The sequence below is a fragment of the Panthera tigris genome, chromosome A2, assembly GCF_018350195.1.
Source record: "Panthera tigris isolate Pti1 chromosome A2, P.tigris_Pti1_mat1.1, whole genome shotgun sequence".
Taxonomy (NCBI): Eukaryota; Metazoa; Chordata; class Mammalia; order Carnivora; family Felidae; genus Panthera; species Panthera tigris.
In genome coordinates this window covers 46,849,067-46,864,140 of record NC_056661.1, presented here as the reverse complement: position 1 = coordinate 46,864,140, position 15,074 = coordinate 46,849,067, and positions in this window count along the sequence as shown.

Sequence of the window (15,074 nt, the reverse complement as noted above, 5' to 3'; positions counted from 1 at the left end):
AGCTCCAGTTTGTTAATTCCATTGATCACCCATTAAATAAAAAAGTCACTACATGATGGTGTTAGGAGTCTCAAGGGTAAGAGACTTTCCTGAGGGGCTCCTGGGACATTTGCATATAGTTTAAATAAACACCTTGGATTATTTAATAAGGTCCAAGAGGAGGCCCCAAATCCTTTCTGTACCTTCATCGTATTCACAGTTTAGGATACTCATTGTGTCCAAGGAGTTGAATAGCCAGGATTCATGAAAAAGTCTTAGATCAGTTGAAGAGGTTGTGTAGAACTATTTAGAAACAAAAATAATGGTACTCATCTTTCAGCACGGAAAACAAAGACCTCACACTTGGAGCCTTTGCTTGTAATAAACTGGGGGGTGGGAGGATAGAACTGGTAGCATGTTTCTGACACTTTGCTTCAGCCAGCTCTGTTTATATTATATACTAATAATAGTCTTTAGTATAGATGTAATTAATCCAGGATCCCTTCTAAAAGGATGTCATGCGAGGTATTTCCAACTCACCCAGAAGTGACATGATGCAGTGGTCCAAGCACTGGCAAAAGACAGCCCAGGTCTCATCAGTAAGACTTCTGCTATAAAAATATTAATGAATGAGTTCTCTAGGAATAGAAACAGCCCAATGGAAATACTGGGAAATGTTTTCATCATCATGCCGAGGGTCCCTATAATTCTTTATGATGCCATTACTACCATTGAGTAGGGTTGAGTGGGGTAAGCCATTTCTCCTTAATTACCCCCCAAAACAGCAAAAGTATTCCCCTCTTTCCCAGGAGTAGCAAGCTCTGAACCATTTCCCATTGCTGTTCTGAGAAATGAGTATCTATCCTACTCCAGCTCAGATAAAATGCCTGTTCCTATTCCATGGATAGCAACTAGGTTTCTGACCTATTTTCTCCTCGGTGAGGACTGTAGGGAGAGAAGGATTCTAAGGCCATGTCTGGAGTTATGGGTAAGAGTTTCATGATTGATTAATGATGTCTGCAAGGGATCAGGGAGCAAAGACATAGGCTATGGATTTGTCATCCTGGCTCTGACCTAAGGTGAGGGGAAAGCCACTATCCCCAAAAACAACAGGACTGTTCCAAAAATCAGTCATAAGTTAGCAGCAGGAAATGTAAACAAATGCTTGTGTGTGGTGGGGTTTTTTGGGGGTTTTTTTGTTTGTTTTTTGTTTTTTTAATATTGCTCTTTTTACACCACTAGCACTTGACAGGGGAAGAAAAAACTGTGAAAAATGAGTCCATTTTATTACACTCTCAGATCCTGCTCCTGATTCTAGGGGGATTAGCGTTAATAAACTTGAGATGGAAGATTGAGTTGTAGTTGCCACAATCCCCATTTTATTTCGTTACAGATAATATGTACTCACCAAAAGTAACTTTATTATTCTTCTGACATCTCTTATCTAATTCAGAAATGGGCAATTCCAGCCATGAAATGTGTGTGCTGCATGCCAATATTTCCAGAAGCTGGGCAAAAGCCGGCATGCTGATTGCACATAAAGAAGGATTTGGACTTGGCATCCCCACGCCTCCAAGCAGCCCCTGCGGCCCTGTGATCAAGCTCACAGGAGCAAGTTAGTAACAGCCGCTTCCTTCTTCTCAGACACTCACTGGGTGTGAAGGGGCAGAAGTAATTGAACGGCTTGGGACTCCCCTCCGCTTTAAGGGCTGGGGAACACCTCCAGGTCAAGCACGGCCTACAGTTGCCAACCTCAGCCCCCAAACATTTAGAGACTCCAAACTGACTAGGGAGGAAATCAGGCTGTGCCTTAGGCAAGGAGCTGCAGTAGACCAGTAGTCCTGAATTCTGCATGCGTGCTGTCCATTAGCCTGTTCCATAATGGTGGCAATGTTCTGTAAGCTGCCAGCCCAATAGGGTAACCACATGTGTCTGCTGAGCACCTGTACTATGGCTGATGTGCCTGAGAAAGGTGGAATGCTTGATTGTAGGTCATTTTAATTGATATAAATTATTTAAGTAGCCTCTGGTGACTTTGGTCAAGCGATTTAACATATCCAGCCCTCAGTTTTGTTTCCTACAGACTGTCAAATCCACCATTGCTTTCCTTCTGTCTGCTAGCACTCTAATCTGTCTCTCCCCAGGATAGCCACCACGGCCACTTAGTTATCATCCCTGCTAATTGTGGGTGATGAGCACTTATAAAAATCAGACTAAAAAAAATCTATAATAGTTTCCCAGTGCTCTTCAGGTAAAAAAAAAAAAAACACAATCACTGAGGGCGGCTGGGTGGCTCAGTCGCTTAAGCATCTGACTTCGGCTCAGGTCATGATTTCACAGTTTGTGATTTGAGTGCCACTCTGGGTGAGCCCTGCTTCTCTCTCTTTCTCTCTCTCTGCCCTTCACTCACCTCACTTGTACCCTTTCTCTCTCTCTTTCTCAAAACACACCCACAATCACTAATGTGGCCAATTTATAATACCCTGTGTGGCCTGCTCCCACCTACTTCCCCAGAATGAACCCTCACTACAATATCCTTGACCCTGGGCTCCAGCCACTTTGGCCTTTCCCTGTCTCTTCAAGGTCCACACTCTTTTCTGCTCCAGGGCCTTTGCACATTCTTCCTTTCTCATTCCCTCATTCCCCTCTCTCCCTCTGCATTATTTACTCTTATACATCCTTTAGAACACCAGCTCAAGCATTACACTTCTGGGGAAGCCTCTAGATTGGTTCCCAGTTCTTTGTGGTAAAAGATTACAGTCCACCCTTTCAGAACACCATTACCTGTCAACTTCAAGTTCATTGCTTTCATTATAAGGGAGAACACAGTCTTACCAGAAATATAGTCACATCTTAGAGGGGGAGGGAACAACTGGAATATCTAGGAGATTTGGGGGGACTGGTTTAAGGCAGCTTTTTCAATGCAGGGACTGACTGGGTGTTTGCAAGTTTCACAACAGAATCACTTAGGACTGGTGAGCATAGCAGGGCAAGGGTTTTGAAACAGTCCTGAAGAGTCATTTGATGAGCCTTGTTAAACAACCTACTGCCCTGAGAAAGGGACACTTACCCTAATGACAGCTAGTTGGGAAGACCCAAGTTGTATAAATAGATTTTCCCAAACAAACAACACAGCTATTTGTGATTTTGGCTTCTGGCATCGTGTGTGCTGTTACACACAGTCAACAGTAAAGTTTTCTTAATGAAGATGGTGACCGGAGTAGTGGCAAGGGTCTGTGGCTCAGCTTGTGTGGGAATTTGTTAAGTATGCATCTCAGTGGTTATTTGGTTGATGTCTCTCTCTTCCTCTTGGCTGTCAAGCCCATGAGAGCAGGAACTGTATCTGCTTCTTGAATCACCACTGGACCCTAACACTTGATGTTGTATGATTTCTGGCAATAAATATTTGTTTAACAAATGAACAAACAAACATAAGGAAGAAGTGGACCAGTGAGATTCTGTACAGGGTGAGGGAGTTAGGAGAAGAGTCCCAGGAGGAGCAAGAGGGAGTTATTCAGAGGGAAGGATAACAGCACAGAATGGAGACCATGCCACTTGATCAACAAACATGTGTTTCCCTGCAGACGTGCTCTCAAGACTCAAAATTGTTCCGCCTTCTGTCTTCAGTATCTATAGCTGTCTATTCCTTTTTTTTCTTTTTAACTTTTTTCTCTAAAGTGTATTTATTTATTTTGAGAGACAGAGTAAGTGCACGCATGGGAGAGGGGCAGAGAGAAAGGGAGAGAGAGAATCACAAGCAGGTTCCGTGCCGTCAGCCCGGAGCTCAACACAGGGCTCACAAACCATGAAACCATGACCTGTATAGCTGCCTATCTCTATTTCCTGCTGCTTCTGCCAAGGTATCTAGGCCCCTTCGACACTGCCTTTCCACTTCACCATTCCTCTACCAAACCCTTAGATCAATCTCATACCATCCATTACTGCAGTTAAAGTCATGCAGCCTTTCTCCCAGAAGCTTCTTCAGCAGGAGCTTTGTTTCTTGTTGTGGAACCAAAGGTGTTTCCACTATGAAGGGAACTTGAGCAGTCTCCTTCCCCCACTGCAAGTAAGCAGAGGGTCATCTCACAAACCTTCTGTGAACCTCTTCTCTCTACACAGGTACTTCCTGAGCAAGCCTGATGCAGACAAGAGGGCTGACAGCACTGGTGACCATCGTCAGAGATCTCTGCCGGCAGGAGTTCATCCTGCAAAAGTTCTTGCAGGCAGTGTCACTGTCCCTCCTCAGTGCAGAGTGGACTTAGGACTCCTGTGTAACAAGGACTCCCTCCTTGACCAAACTTTACTCAGGTTCTTCTGAGCCATCTTGTCAACTAGGTCCTGATTTTGACCTTCATGTCCTTGGCACCCCACCCAGATCCCCCTTCCTGCGAGGATCACTCATCCCTCCATCCCCCATAGCACCCAGTGGGAAGGTTGGCCACTCATGGTACAGTTCCCCCTTCTCTAGAAGTCCCATCTCCCAGAAAGCTGCAGGCGTTTGCCACCCACAGGTGGCCGACTGCCTGGCAAGGAGACAGCACTGTGGTGCCAGGACCAGATTCCCTGTATCTCCAACCTTGCCCTGTTCTTTCCTCTTAACTATCCTCCTTCCCCCACTCCCTTCCATACGTTTTTATCCCCCACTCAGGGAATCCAAATTCCTGTCTCAAGTTCTGCTTTAGGGAACTGACCTAAAAGAGTGATAAAAGGTACAAGATGCAGGGCTGGTCCCCCAGGGCATATGCCAAGTGCTGGCACACTATTGCAAATGGTAAAGACCAAATATCCAAGCAACAGGAGTTGGTGTGGAGGAAGTAAAAACAATGGTCCTATACGGAGTATTTGCTGTGTTGGAGTTGGCATTACAAACTCAGGTATTTTTAAAAAAGAAAGAAAAAAAAAAAAAAGGAAGAGAATGTAGCTGATAGTCTCCTTAAGACTCTCAAGGAGGTAGGTCAAGGTATTGATCCCAGGCCATCTTTAGACCATGGCCACCAAAAGCATCATGTTGATAAAGGTTCTGCTCTTCACCCCCGGATCAAGAGAAGAGAATTATAATCAATTAGCAATAGCCAGTCTCAACACAGGAGTGAAGCAGCAACACAGAATGCCTTGAACAAGCCATCTCTGGATTGCAGAAGTGAGAACAGGCTTTGGAGTCAGGGAGGCCCGTGTTAAAACTCTCAAACAGCTGCTTCTTAGCCCCAGAGCCTTTAGCAACATTCAACTCCTCAGTCTCAACGCATTCCGATGGCTGCTGTAACCAATCACTACCAACTTGGCAGCTTAACACAACACACATACTCTCTTACTGTTGTGGAGGCCACCAGTCCAGAATCAGTTACACAGAGCTAACAACAAGGTGTAGGCAGGACTGGTTCCTCTGGAGGAACCCCCTGGCCCCTTCCTCCATCTTCAAAGCTCATCACTCTTACCTCTGCTCACATCACCTTCTCCTCTTCTGAGCCAACTCACCCTCTGCCTCCCTCTTATACAGACACTTGTGATTACATTCAGGAATGACCTGGTCAATCCAGGATATTCTCCCCCTTCAAGGGTCTAACTTAATCACATCTGCAAAGTCCACTTTGCCATATAAGGTAACATTCACAGGTTCCAGATATTAGGACCTAGATTTGGAGGAGCCATTATTCAGCCTACCATACTCAGTTTACTCAGTTCCTGTGCAGTGTGAATACGCCTGTCTCCTCACGGTATTGTTCCAGTGATTATAAAACTCAAATATAAGGCCCGTTTCTCTTCCACAAGGATCCAAATTGTCTTTAAATCCCAGCCCCAGCCCTGTGCAATGAAGAATTTGGCCTTCCCCTGAGACAGCTCTGGACTTCATCCTCAGCTTCTGGGAGGTAATCCATGTCGTAGGAGTGTCTTTGTTTAGGGCGGGGACTGGCCATATTGGATCTTGGAGTGGGGCTGTCCATTCTTGATAGTCATGGGGTGAGGGATGGCCATGCCCAGAGAGACCAACCCTGATTTAGAGTGGGGGCTTTGGTCTAGCTCTATCAATTGACCTGGAGACTGAGCTGAACCACAGAAGCAATCAATCAGTCAATCAGTCATGCCTGTGTAACGAAGGCCCAATAAAAACTGAACACCAAAGCCTGGGTAAGCATTCCCTGGTTGGCAATACTCCATGAATATTGTCACACATTGATGCCGAGGGGGTAACGCATCCTGAGGACAATAGATACTTCCCATCTGAAGCCCTTCTAGACTGTGCCTTATGCCTTTCTTCCTTTGGCTGATTCACCTGTATCCACTTACTGTAATAAATTGTAACCAGGAGTATGTATACTAGCTGTGAGGTCTGTGAGCACTTCAAGCAAATTAGCAAACCCAAGGATGGTTTGGGAAGGGCACTGCTCCCTTTAACTTCGTAGGGGCCCAGAATTCCTTCCCTTTGGTATCAGAGGTGAGGGAAGTCTTGTGTGGAAACTGGTCCCTTAACCTTTGTAGTTTGCTTAACGCAAAACAAACACCTATTAGTTCTGTGACTTTAGGCATTTCTCTGTGCCTCAGCGCCCCAATTTCAAAATGGCGATACCTGCTAGGGTCACTGTGAGGACTGAATTAGTTGATGTAAGTAAGCACTCAGAAGAGAGCCTGATGCATACAAACACTGGGTCATGTGTCCTTAATGGGGACAATATCACCAAGAGGGCAAAAACGGTTCTTAGAAGCAAGAAAAAAAAATACAGACTTACTATTTTTATGTATAAGCATAGATTTACATCCAGTGCATAAACAGGTAAATAGTGTATCTTTGGTATTAAAATTTCATAATGGGAAGAGGGGTTGAGAAGGATTAGGAAAACTCTACACGTCTCCTTAGGAGGGGGCAACAATGCAAAAAAAAAAAAAAAAAAAAAAAAAAAAAAAAAAGCTGAGGAACACTGCCCTAGATGGATACCACCTGCAGTGATGGTGGTGACCGAGCCCCAGCATTCCAAGCGGCTCAAACACAGAAACGGGTTCTTTCTGTGACTTGGGTAGTTTCCCAGTCTAGGGACTGGTCAGTCCAGATGGTTTTTCCAGAACCTCCACCCCCTTCCCAGGCTGTCAGTACTGGGATCTTGTGAGAGCTATTCTCAGCCATGGAACCGTGGAAACGCTTCTGGCCTCCTTCAGCTGCCAGTGCGCTTAAGCCTGGCCAGCCCTCCCTCACCCCCATCCCTGTTTTGCATATTATTAAAACCAAGTCATTCGGAAGTCTGAGCTGAGAGAACTTTACTTTTTTCCTCTTTGAAGTCTATTTTGAAATTGATGGATGTGTGAAAAACACATGCAATGTAAATGAGCTTCAGAATGACTGGTTTTTCAGTAATTTTGAAAACACACACACACAAGAAAGTGTCCTAAGGAGGTGTCATCTATCTGCATACAATTTGGGTTAGAAAGAGAAAATCCTTATCAGTACCTTATTATACAGCTCTCAGCCCAGCACCAGGAAACAGTGTAATCTGAAACAATGAATATCATCAATGCTATGAATTCAATGTAATTGCATTTCATTGAGAAAAGGAAAAAAGTGTCTCTACTGGCACACGTGTGTCTTTGAGTGGGGAGAAAGGGAAAGACAAGGAGCAAGAGCCCTTACCATCTGGGCTGTCGGAATAAGATGAAAAATAGAACAGCCAGTCACCCCGTCGTTGGGAATTCAGTCACATGTCTCTGAAACACAAAATGTGAATACCACTAAGCTAAGGTAAAAAGAAATTGGCCTGAGGCTGGTTTTTCTCTACAGTCCAGCCACCCCTTACTGAACACCTCCCAGCCTGAAAGTGGCAGAGTCTGGAGTTGAAGCCACCTTCCCTGAGTTTCATATTATAACCCTTTGCGTTTCAACAGACTGAAGGAGGTGAGGCACCTGGGTGGTTCAGTCGGTTTGGTCAGCTGACTCTTGATTTCTGCTCAGGTCATGATCTCATGGTTCATGAGTTTGAGCCCCGAGCTGGGCTCTGTGCTGACAGCTCAGAGCCTGGAGCCTGCTTTGGATTCTGTGTCTCCCTCTCTCTCTGCCCCTACCCTGCAGTCTCTCTCTCTCAATAGATAAATTTAAAAAATAAAATAAAATAAAATAAAAAAAGACTGAAGAAGGTTCCACATGAAAAACTCAAGGATTGGTTCACCACGATAAAAAGTCCAGGAGTAAAGGTTTTAGGCATGGCTGGATTTAGTGGTTCAAACAAGGTGATCAGCTCTCTCTCTTGCCCTCAGTTCTACCTCAGATATCCTCTCTGTTTTGGAGGCAGGGAGATGAATGCTGATTGGCTGGGGCTGCATCACGTGACTCCACCAAAAGGGTAAGTTAAGTTCTTGAAACCTTTTGGACTGAGGGGAGTGGAGTGAAGATGGAGACGGTCTCCCCAGAGCAAGGATTAAAGGGCAAAATACAGGCCTCCGTATCATCCCCGAGAAACAGAAGAGCCCCATGTCCCCTCCTCCACCCAGCATGCCAGCCCTTCACCCTGCTTTGCCTTCAAGCTGTTGCCGTGCTCTGACATTATAGCTTAAGTTGATTTATTTCTGTGCTGGCACAATCCTATCACCATACCCTGGTACCCAGAAGAGTACTGGCACATAGTGGCTGTGGAGTATTTGTTCAATAAAAAGAGTGAATGAATCAGAAACACCAAACCTGCCTCTCTACTAGAAATAACATGGTTTAAGGTGACGAGGCATAGCAGAGGGGAGGATAAAAGATCAGCACTCTTAGGAGGTGCTTCCTAAATGCTCAGCGCTTGCACACTGGGAATAGTAGAGAACAACCCCACCTCCCACCTCTACCAGCCCAAGAATGGCAGGAAGTGGATAGGTTCTGGAATCTGCTACACCCGATTGGGAGGAAGACCAACCCTCCCTTGTGCAAGGTCACCCACCTTTCAAATGCAGAATCCTTGGGGCACCTGGGTGGCACACTGGTTAATCTTGATTTTGGCTCAGATCATGGTCTCATGGTTCAAGGGATCGAACCCCATGTTGGGCTCTGTGCTGACAGTGTGGGGCCTGCTTGGGATCCTCTCGCTTCTCCCTCTCCCTCTCTGTCCCTTCCCGGCCTATGCTGTCTCTGTCTCTCTCTAAATAAATAAATAAACTTAAAAAAAATTTTTTTTTAAGTGCAGAATCCTTGTTTGAAGCAAATTGCCAAATTCCCACCCCCAGACTTTCCCATTCTGTACATCTTGGATAGGACCCAGGAATTTGCATTTCAAAAAAGCTCCCAGGTGCTGCCGCTGCTGCTTTAGGAACCACATTTTGAGAAGGAGCTTTCCCACAAAGACTGCGTTTTCTAACTGTATTCCAGGGTTGGCGGGCAGCTAATGGATGGCAGGAGGCCATAGAAGGGTAGGACAGGAAGCGGCCTAAATGAGCTGCATTTGCAAATTTCATGAAATCAGTCCCAAAGGTAAGCCTGGAAATGCAGGATGTGGTGCAGGTTCCCCCCAGCAAACTCCCAAGGCAGTTTTCAAACTGTGATCCTCTGACCACAAGCCTCAGACTCCTCCGGAGAGTCTGTTACAAGGCAGACTCTGGCTCAGGGCCATCAGGAATTGTTGAGCCATTACACTGCGGATGTGTTTTTTTAGATCTGTAGAAAGATTTATTATGAAGGATTGGCCTCACCTGAGTATGGAGGCTAACTTCCCCCAGTCAGCCGGCTGCAAGCTGGAGGCGAGGGAAAGCTGATGGTACAGTTTCAGTCCCCTCCCCAAAGCCTGAGAACTAGCGGAGCCATGGAGGGAGCTCCCAGGCAGATGCCTGAGAGCCAAGAGTCCTAAAGTCTGAGGGCAGGAGGGCATGGACGTCCCAGCTCAGCAGACAGCAAATTTGCCCTCTCTCTGCCTTTTTGTTCCATCCAGGCCTTCAACAGATTGGATGCCTGCCGGCATGGGTAGGATGATCTTGTTTGCTCAGCCACTCACCACAGGTGGAGGTGGCAGAGAGCCCAGGCCTGGCCATGTTTCCAGGAGGGAGATCACCATAGAGACCCAGCCTGGCCAGCCGTATTAGAATTGAACAGGAGATTCTCATTTAAACGTTAGAACCACTGCCTTCAAGAACTACAGAACATAATTAGGTTAGTAGCTAACATTCTGTGAATCTTCTCTGAACCAGGGCTCACAACCACAGAGGCAGGTGATCTGAGGGCAGCGGGAGGAAGAAAGGGAAGGATATTCCCCATGAAACCCTGTGAGATGGGTATAATTTGCTCCATTTTACAGATGAGTAAACTGAGATTCAGGGAGGCTTAATAACTCACCCGGCTAATAAGGAGCAGAGTCCAGATTCAAACCTACAAAGTTGACTTTCTTTGACACTTTCTGTCTGCCAGATTGGACAACCAAAACCTAAGGCAGGACAGTAACTAGTAGAAGGGAAGGCTCAACAGGACCCAGAAGTGCCTCACATCCAGAGTACAAGCTCAAGGTGAAAAACCATGAAGGAGAGCCTACAGAAGCTGTCATCTGGGAATCTCCCAGTTGTGGGTGCTAAGACACAACCTCCCAAGTTTTTTCTAGAAACTGTATCTACCCAAATTCACAGCAAGCCAAAAACAACCTCACAAGATGAAAATTAAACCATCCACCTGGCCGCCGAGGCAGGCCTGGGGCACATCCCAAAGAAAAACTCTACATTTCCCCTTTTCTTACTTACCTACCCCTGGTTCTGAAATATCACCATCTAACTAAGCAGCTTGTGGTATTTACCTGGTCTCGCTCTCGGAAAACGAGAACCCCAAGACATATGGCATTGTGAGTCTTCCCTGAATAATACATACAAAAGAGTTTGTTCTCTGGAGGAAGACCCCATAGAGACATCCGATGCCATCACTGCCATCGTCACTATTACTCGTGTTTCAATTAGCAAGCACACACCAAGAGTTCGATGCAAGATTCCAAAAGACCATGAAATTACATTTTTGCACGCTGAGTTTAAAACATGCCAACAGTGGTTTTTTTTCTGTACCACTGGTTGCTAAAACTATTTTTCAAAGGCCCCCTTTGAAAAAGTGAAGCAAGAGTGGCCTCTTGTGGACGTCATGGTGTCTACAACAGTTAATAGAGCTTGAATGACACAGGAACTTTGGGAGCCCAGCGGAGGGACATGGCCTGTTTTCAGTGTGGATGGGTTTTGAAACTGCATGCCTAAAACCCGAGGCCATGCTTGCCAGCCTTTCCTCAAGGCCATGAATACTTGTGTCTCTCCCGTCCACTGCCAGCCTTCCTAGTCTGTGCTCCTCAATCACCCAGGTGGGTCAACAGCAGGTATTCTAGAAATACTCTCTGAAATTGGGCATTCCGGTAGTCTTACTGGACACGTGTGGTATATTCTACTGTGTTTTCTTCAAATAGTGCTTTATTTTTTTTTTAAGTTTATTTTCAGAGAGAGAGGGAAAGAGAGCGAGAGAGAGAGGCAGGGAGAGGCAGAAAGACAAAGAAACAGGGAGACAATCCCCAACAGGCTCCATACAGTCAGCACAAAGCCCAAAGCAGGGCTTGAACTCACAAACCGTGATATCATGACCTGAGCCAAAGCCAAGAGTCGGACGCCCAACCAACCAAGCCACCTAGGCACCCCCAAATACCACTTCCGAAGAAAGACCTTCCCCCCTGGACTGCTGTTCAAAACTCAGCTGCTAACTCACTGACAAGCCCTGGTCTACATTTGTGTCCATGAAAGGTAAAAAAAAGACTAAGGCTAGGATAGGTGTACCTAAAAGGTCTGAGGGGGCACAAAATCCTTGATAGTTTTCTCCACTGGATGAAGCACATGATTTTATTTTTTCCTATTTTGAAGAACATTTTGCCATTTTTCACACTATATCAGAACAAACTGAATTATGACTTCTTTTTCACAATTTGAAAAACCAGTTTCATATACAATGTTAAAATTCATTTATCTTGAAATTTGACATGCACACCGAAGAGCATCTAAAACATGTGAACCATACAAAGAAGAAAATTGGGGGCGCCTGGGTGGCTCAGTTGGTTGAGTGCCCAACTTCAGCTTAGGTCACAATCTCACGGTTTGTGAGTTGGAGCCCTGAAACAGGCTCTGTGCTGGCCTCAGATTCTGTGTCTCCCTCTCTTTCTGTCCCTCGCCCACTCACACTCTATCTCTCTCTCTCTGTCTCAAAAATAAATTTAAAAAAATGTTTTAATAACAAAATAATAAAATTAATTATAAAAAAAGAAAAATAAAGTAAGCAGTCATACCACTAAAAATGGACTCAGGATGAGAATGAGCATTGCCAGTACCCTATGTAAACAAATGAGCCTGAATGTGTTCCAATAAAACTTTATTCAAAAATACAAAACCAAACAAAAACAGGAGGCAGCTCGGATTTGGACCATGGTTCAATAGTCTGCTGACTCCTGCTAAAGATGACTCTTAGGAGTGACATTGCCAGGGCCAGCCCATAGCGTGACTCCATGGCAGCCCCAGTTGGTACAGTGCACAGCCTGGCCATACAGGGCATGTTCCCATTCAGTGGTGCTGGGGAATACCAAGCTCTTCCCCCATGAGTTTGCATTCCCACCAGCAGTGTGGAAATGTCCCCATCTCTCACATCCTTACCAGGGGCTGGTCTCATTAATTTTGTCAAATGCATGGGTATGCAATAGTTTTGCTATGCAATTCGCTGAAGAGTAGACAAGTCTTGAGTTCATGTATTTCTGATGAAAATACTACTTTCCCTACCCAAATTATGGAAAGAGCCTAAATGTCCATCAACTGATGAATGAATAAAGAAATTGTGGTTTATATACACAATGGAGTACTACGTGGCAATGAGAAAGAATGAAATATGGCCTTTTGTAGCAACGTGGATGGAACTGGAGAGTGTGATGCTAAGTGAAATAAGCCATACAGAGAAAGACAGATACCATATGGTTTCACTCTTATGTGGATCCTGAGAAACGTAACAGAAACCCATGGGGGAGGGGAAGGAAAAAAAAAAAAAAAAAGAGGTTAGAGTGGGAGAGAGCCAAAGCATAAGAGACTCTTAAAAACTGAGAACAAACTGAGGGTTGATGGGGGGTGGGAGGGAGGGGAGGGTGGGTGATGGGTATTGAGGAGGGCACCTTTTGGGATGAGCACTGGGTGTTGTATAGAAACCAATTTGACAATAAATTTCATATATTGAAAAAAAAAAGAAAGAAAATACTACTTTCCTGTAAAGTGAAGATCATGCATTTCTCCTTGGGCACTTAAATGGCAAGATGCCCGTGTTTTTGAACTCGCTCTTGCCCCTTCCCACAAATCCATACTTATACACTGAGGGGACTGTTGGGTAATTCAAATCATACCCTTAAACTTAGAAAGAGCCTCCTACTAATAAAAGATAGTCAACCAAGACTGGTGGTTGAGGCTGATTCAGGACTCGAACCTGCAAATGGGTGAAAGACCACAGACAGTATTAAAACCTGAAAAACAAAAACCCTACTAGTGAAGAAAGCAGTGTGAGTGGCTGTCTCTGTGTTTCTGTTTGTACAGAAACCCTAGTTCTTGTAAAACAGACCTGGTTGGAGGAGATGGGAGGTTCAGGGTCCCCACTCCCCCCCATACTTAACAAAAGCTACAAGTTCGCGGCAGTGGTGTTGTTTTCATCTGTTTTATAAGTTCAGTCACTACATATTTTATTTGAAGACTTTTATAAGCTCTTTAAAAAGACTATAAACCACTGTTCAATGTTAATCACCTTACAGAGACCCAACACAAACTACCCCAGGTGGAGCATATATAATGCTGCTAGTGGTTAAGATTTAGGTGCTACAGTCAGATGTTCAAATCCTGGGCTCAGATTCTGACCCTATCATTCACTGGCTGAGAGAACTTGGGCTGATGCTACACTTCTCAGAATGTTTGACTGAAGCTCCCTCATTGACTTAGTCAAGTGTTAAATGAGATAATGCATGGGAAAAGCTTGCCATGTTACAAACATGAAATTTAAGAAATGAATGCTAGCGGGGCGCCAGGGTGACTTGGTCAGTTAAGCGTCCGACTTCAGCCCAGGTCATGATCTCGCGGTGGGTGGGTTCGAGCCCCGCATCAGGCTCTGGGCTGACCGCGTGGAGGCTGCTTTGGATTGTGTGTCTCCCTCACTTTCTGCCTCTCTTCCACTCGTGCTCTGTCTCTGTCTCTCAAAATAAGTGTTAAAAAAAATGTTTGTCACAAAGACATGAATGCTAGCTGTTGCCATCTTAGTTTTTTAAGAACATAATCAGGAAAATAGTGGAATGGCCCTTCTACAACTCTACATAAACTCTTCTGGCTCAGAACCACTTGTCTTCTACTGAAGACGTAGGTTTGGCATGGCTAGACAATGAAAGGCCAACAACCCAATTACATTCCTTCTTTGCTGGAAGGAATGGAAGGAAGCTGAGGTTCTAGAACCAGATGGTTGAGGGTATATGTTGGGGAAAGGGCATCAAATGTGAGGCACAAAATCTATACAGATTAGTATAAGTATAGAGAATAATCAAAGAGTACATAACCCAAAAACATTAGGAAAAGAAGTAAATCAGGTCATTTTAATGAAACCATTGTCATTTTTATGAAACGTGTGCTATTATGGTATTTGTCAGCTTTTCAAAATTCGTTGTGATTTTTTTTTATCCTGCATACATATTTACTTCTGCATGTCTAGTTTTGCGTTCGTAATTTTATCTTATTTTTCTCAAAGACATCCCTCCAAAACCTGGATCGCCCCCTACAAAACATGGGAAAGTTAAGAGTGTCTTTTGCACTGGAAGACTCTCCAAGGGGTACACGTGTCTTCAGGAAAAACGGTAAGCAAGATTCTCAAACTGTGGTCCCCACACTGGCAGCGATCAGGCTCACCCAGGAACTGGTTGGCACATGAAAATTCTCAGCCCGCCCCACACCTACTGAGTCAGAAACTCTGGGGGGTAGCCCAGCAATCTGTGTTTCTATAAACACTCCAAGGAACTCTAACGTCTAACAACCACCGCCTTTAAGGGACATTTCCAAATCCTCACCATACACAACATCAAAGTACACATTTGTAGTTGCACCGGAAAATGGCTCGGCTACAGCTTGACCTGTGACCT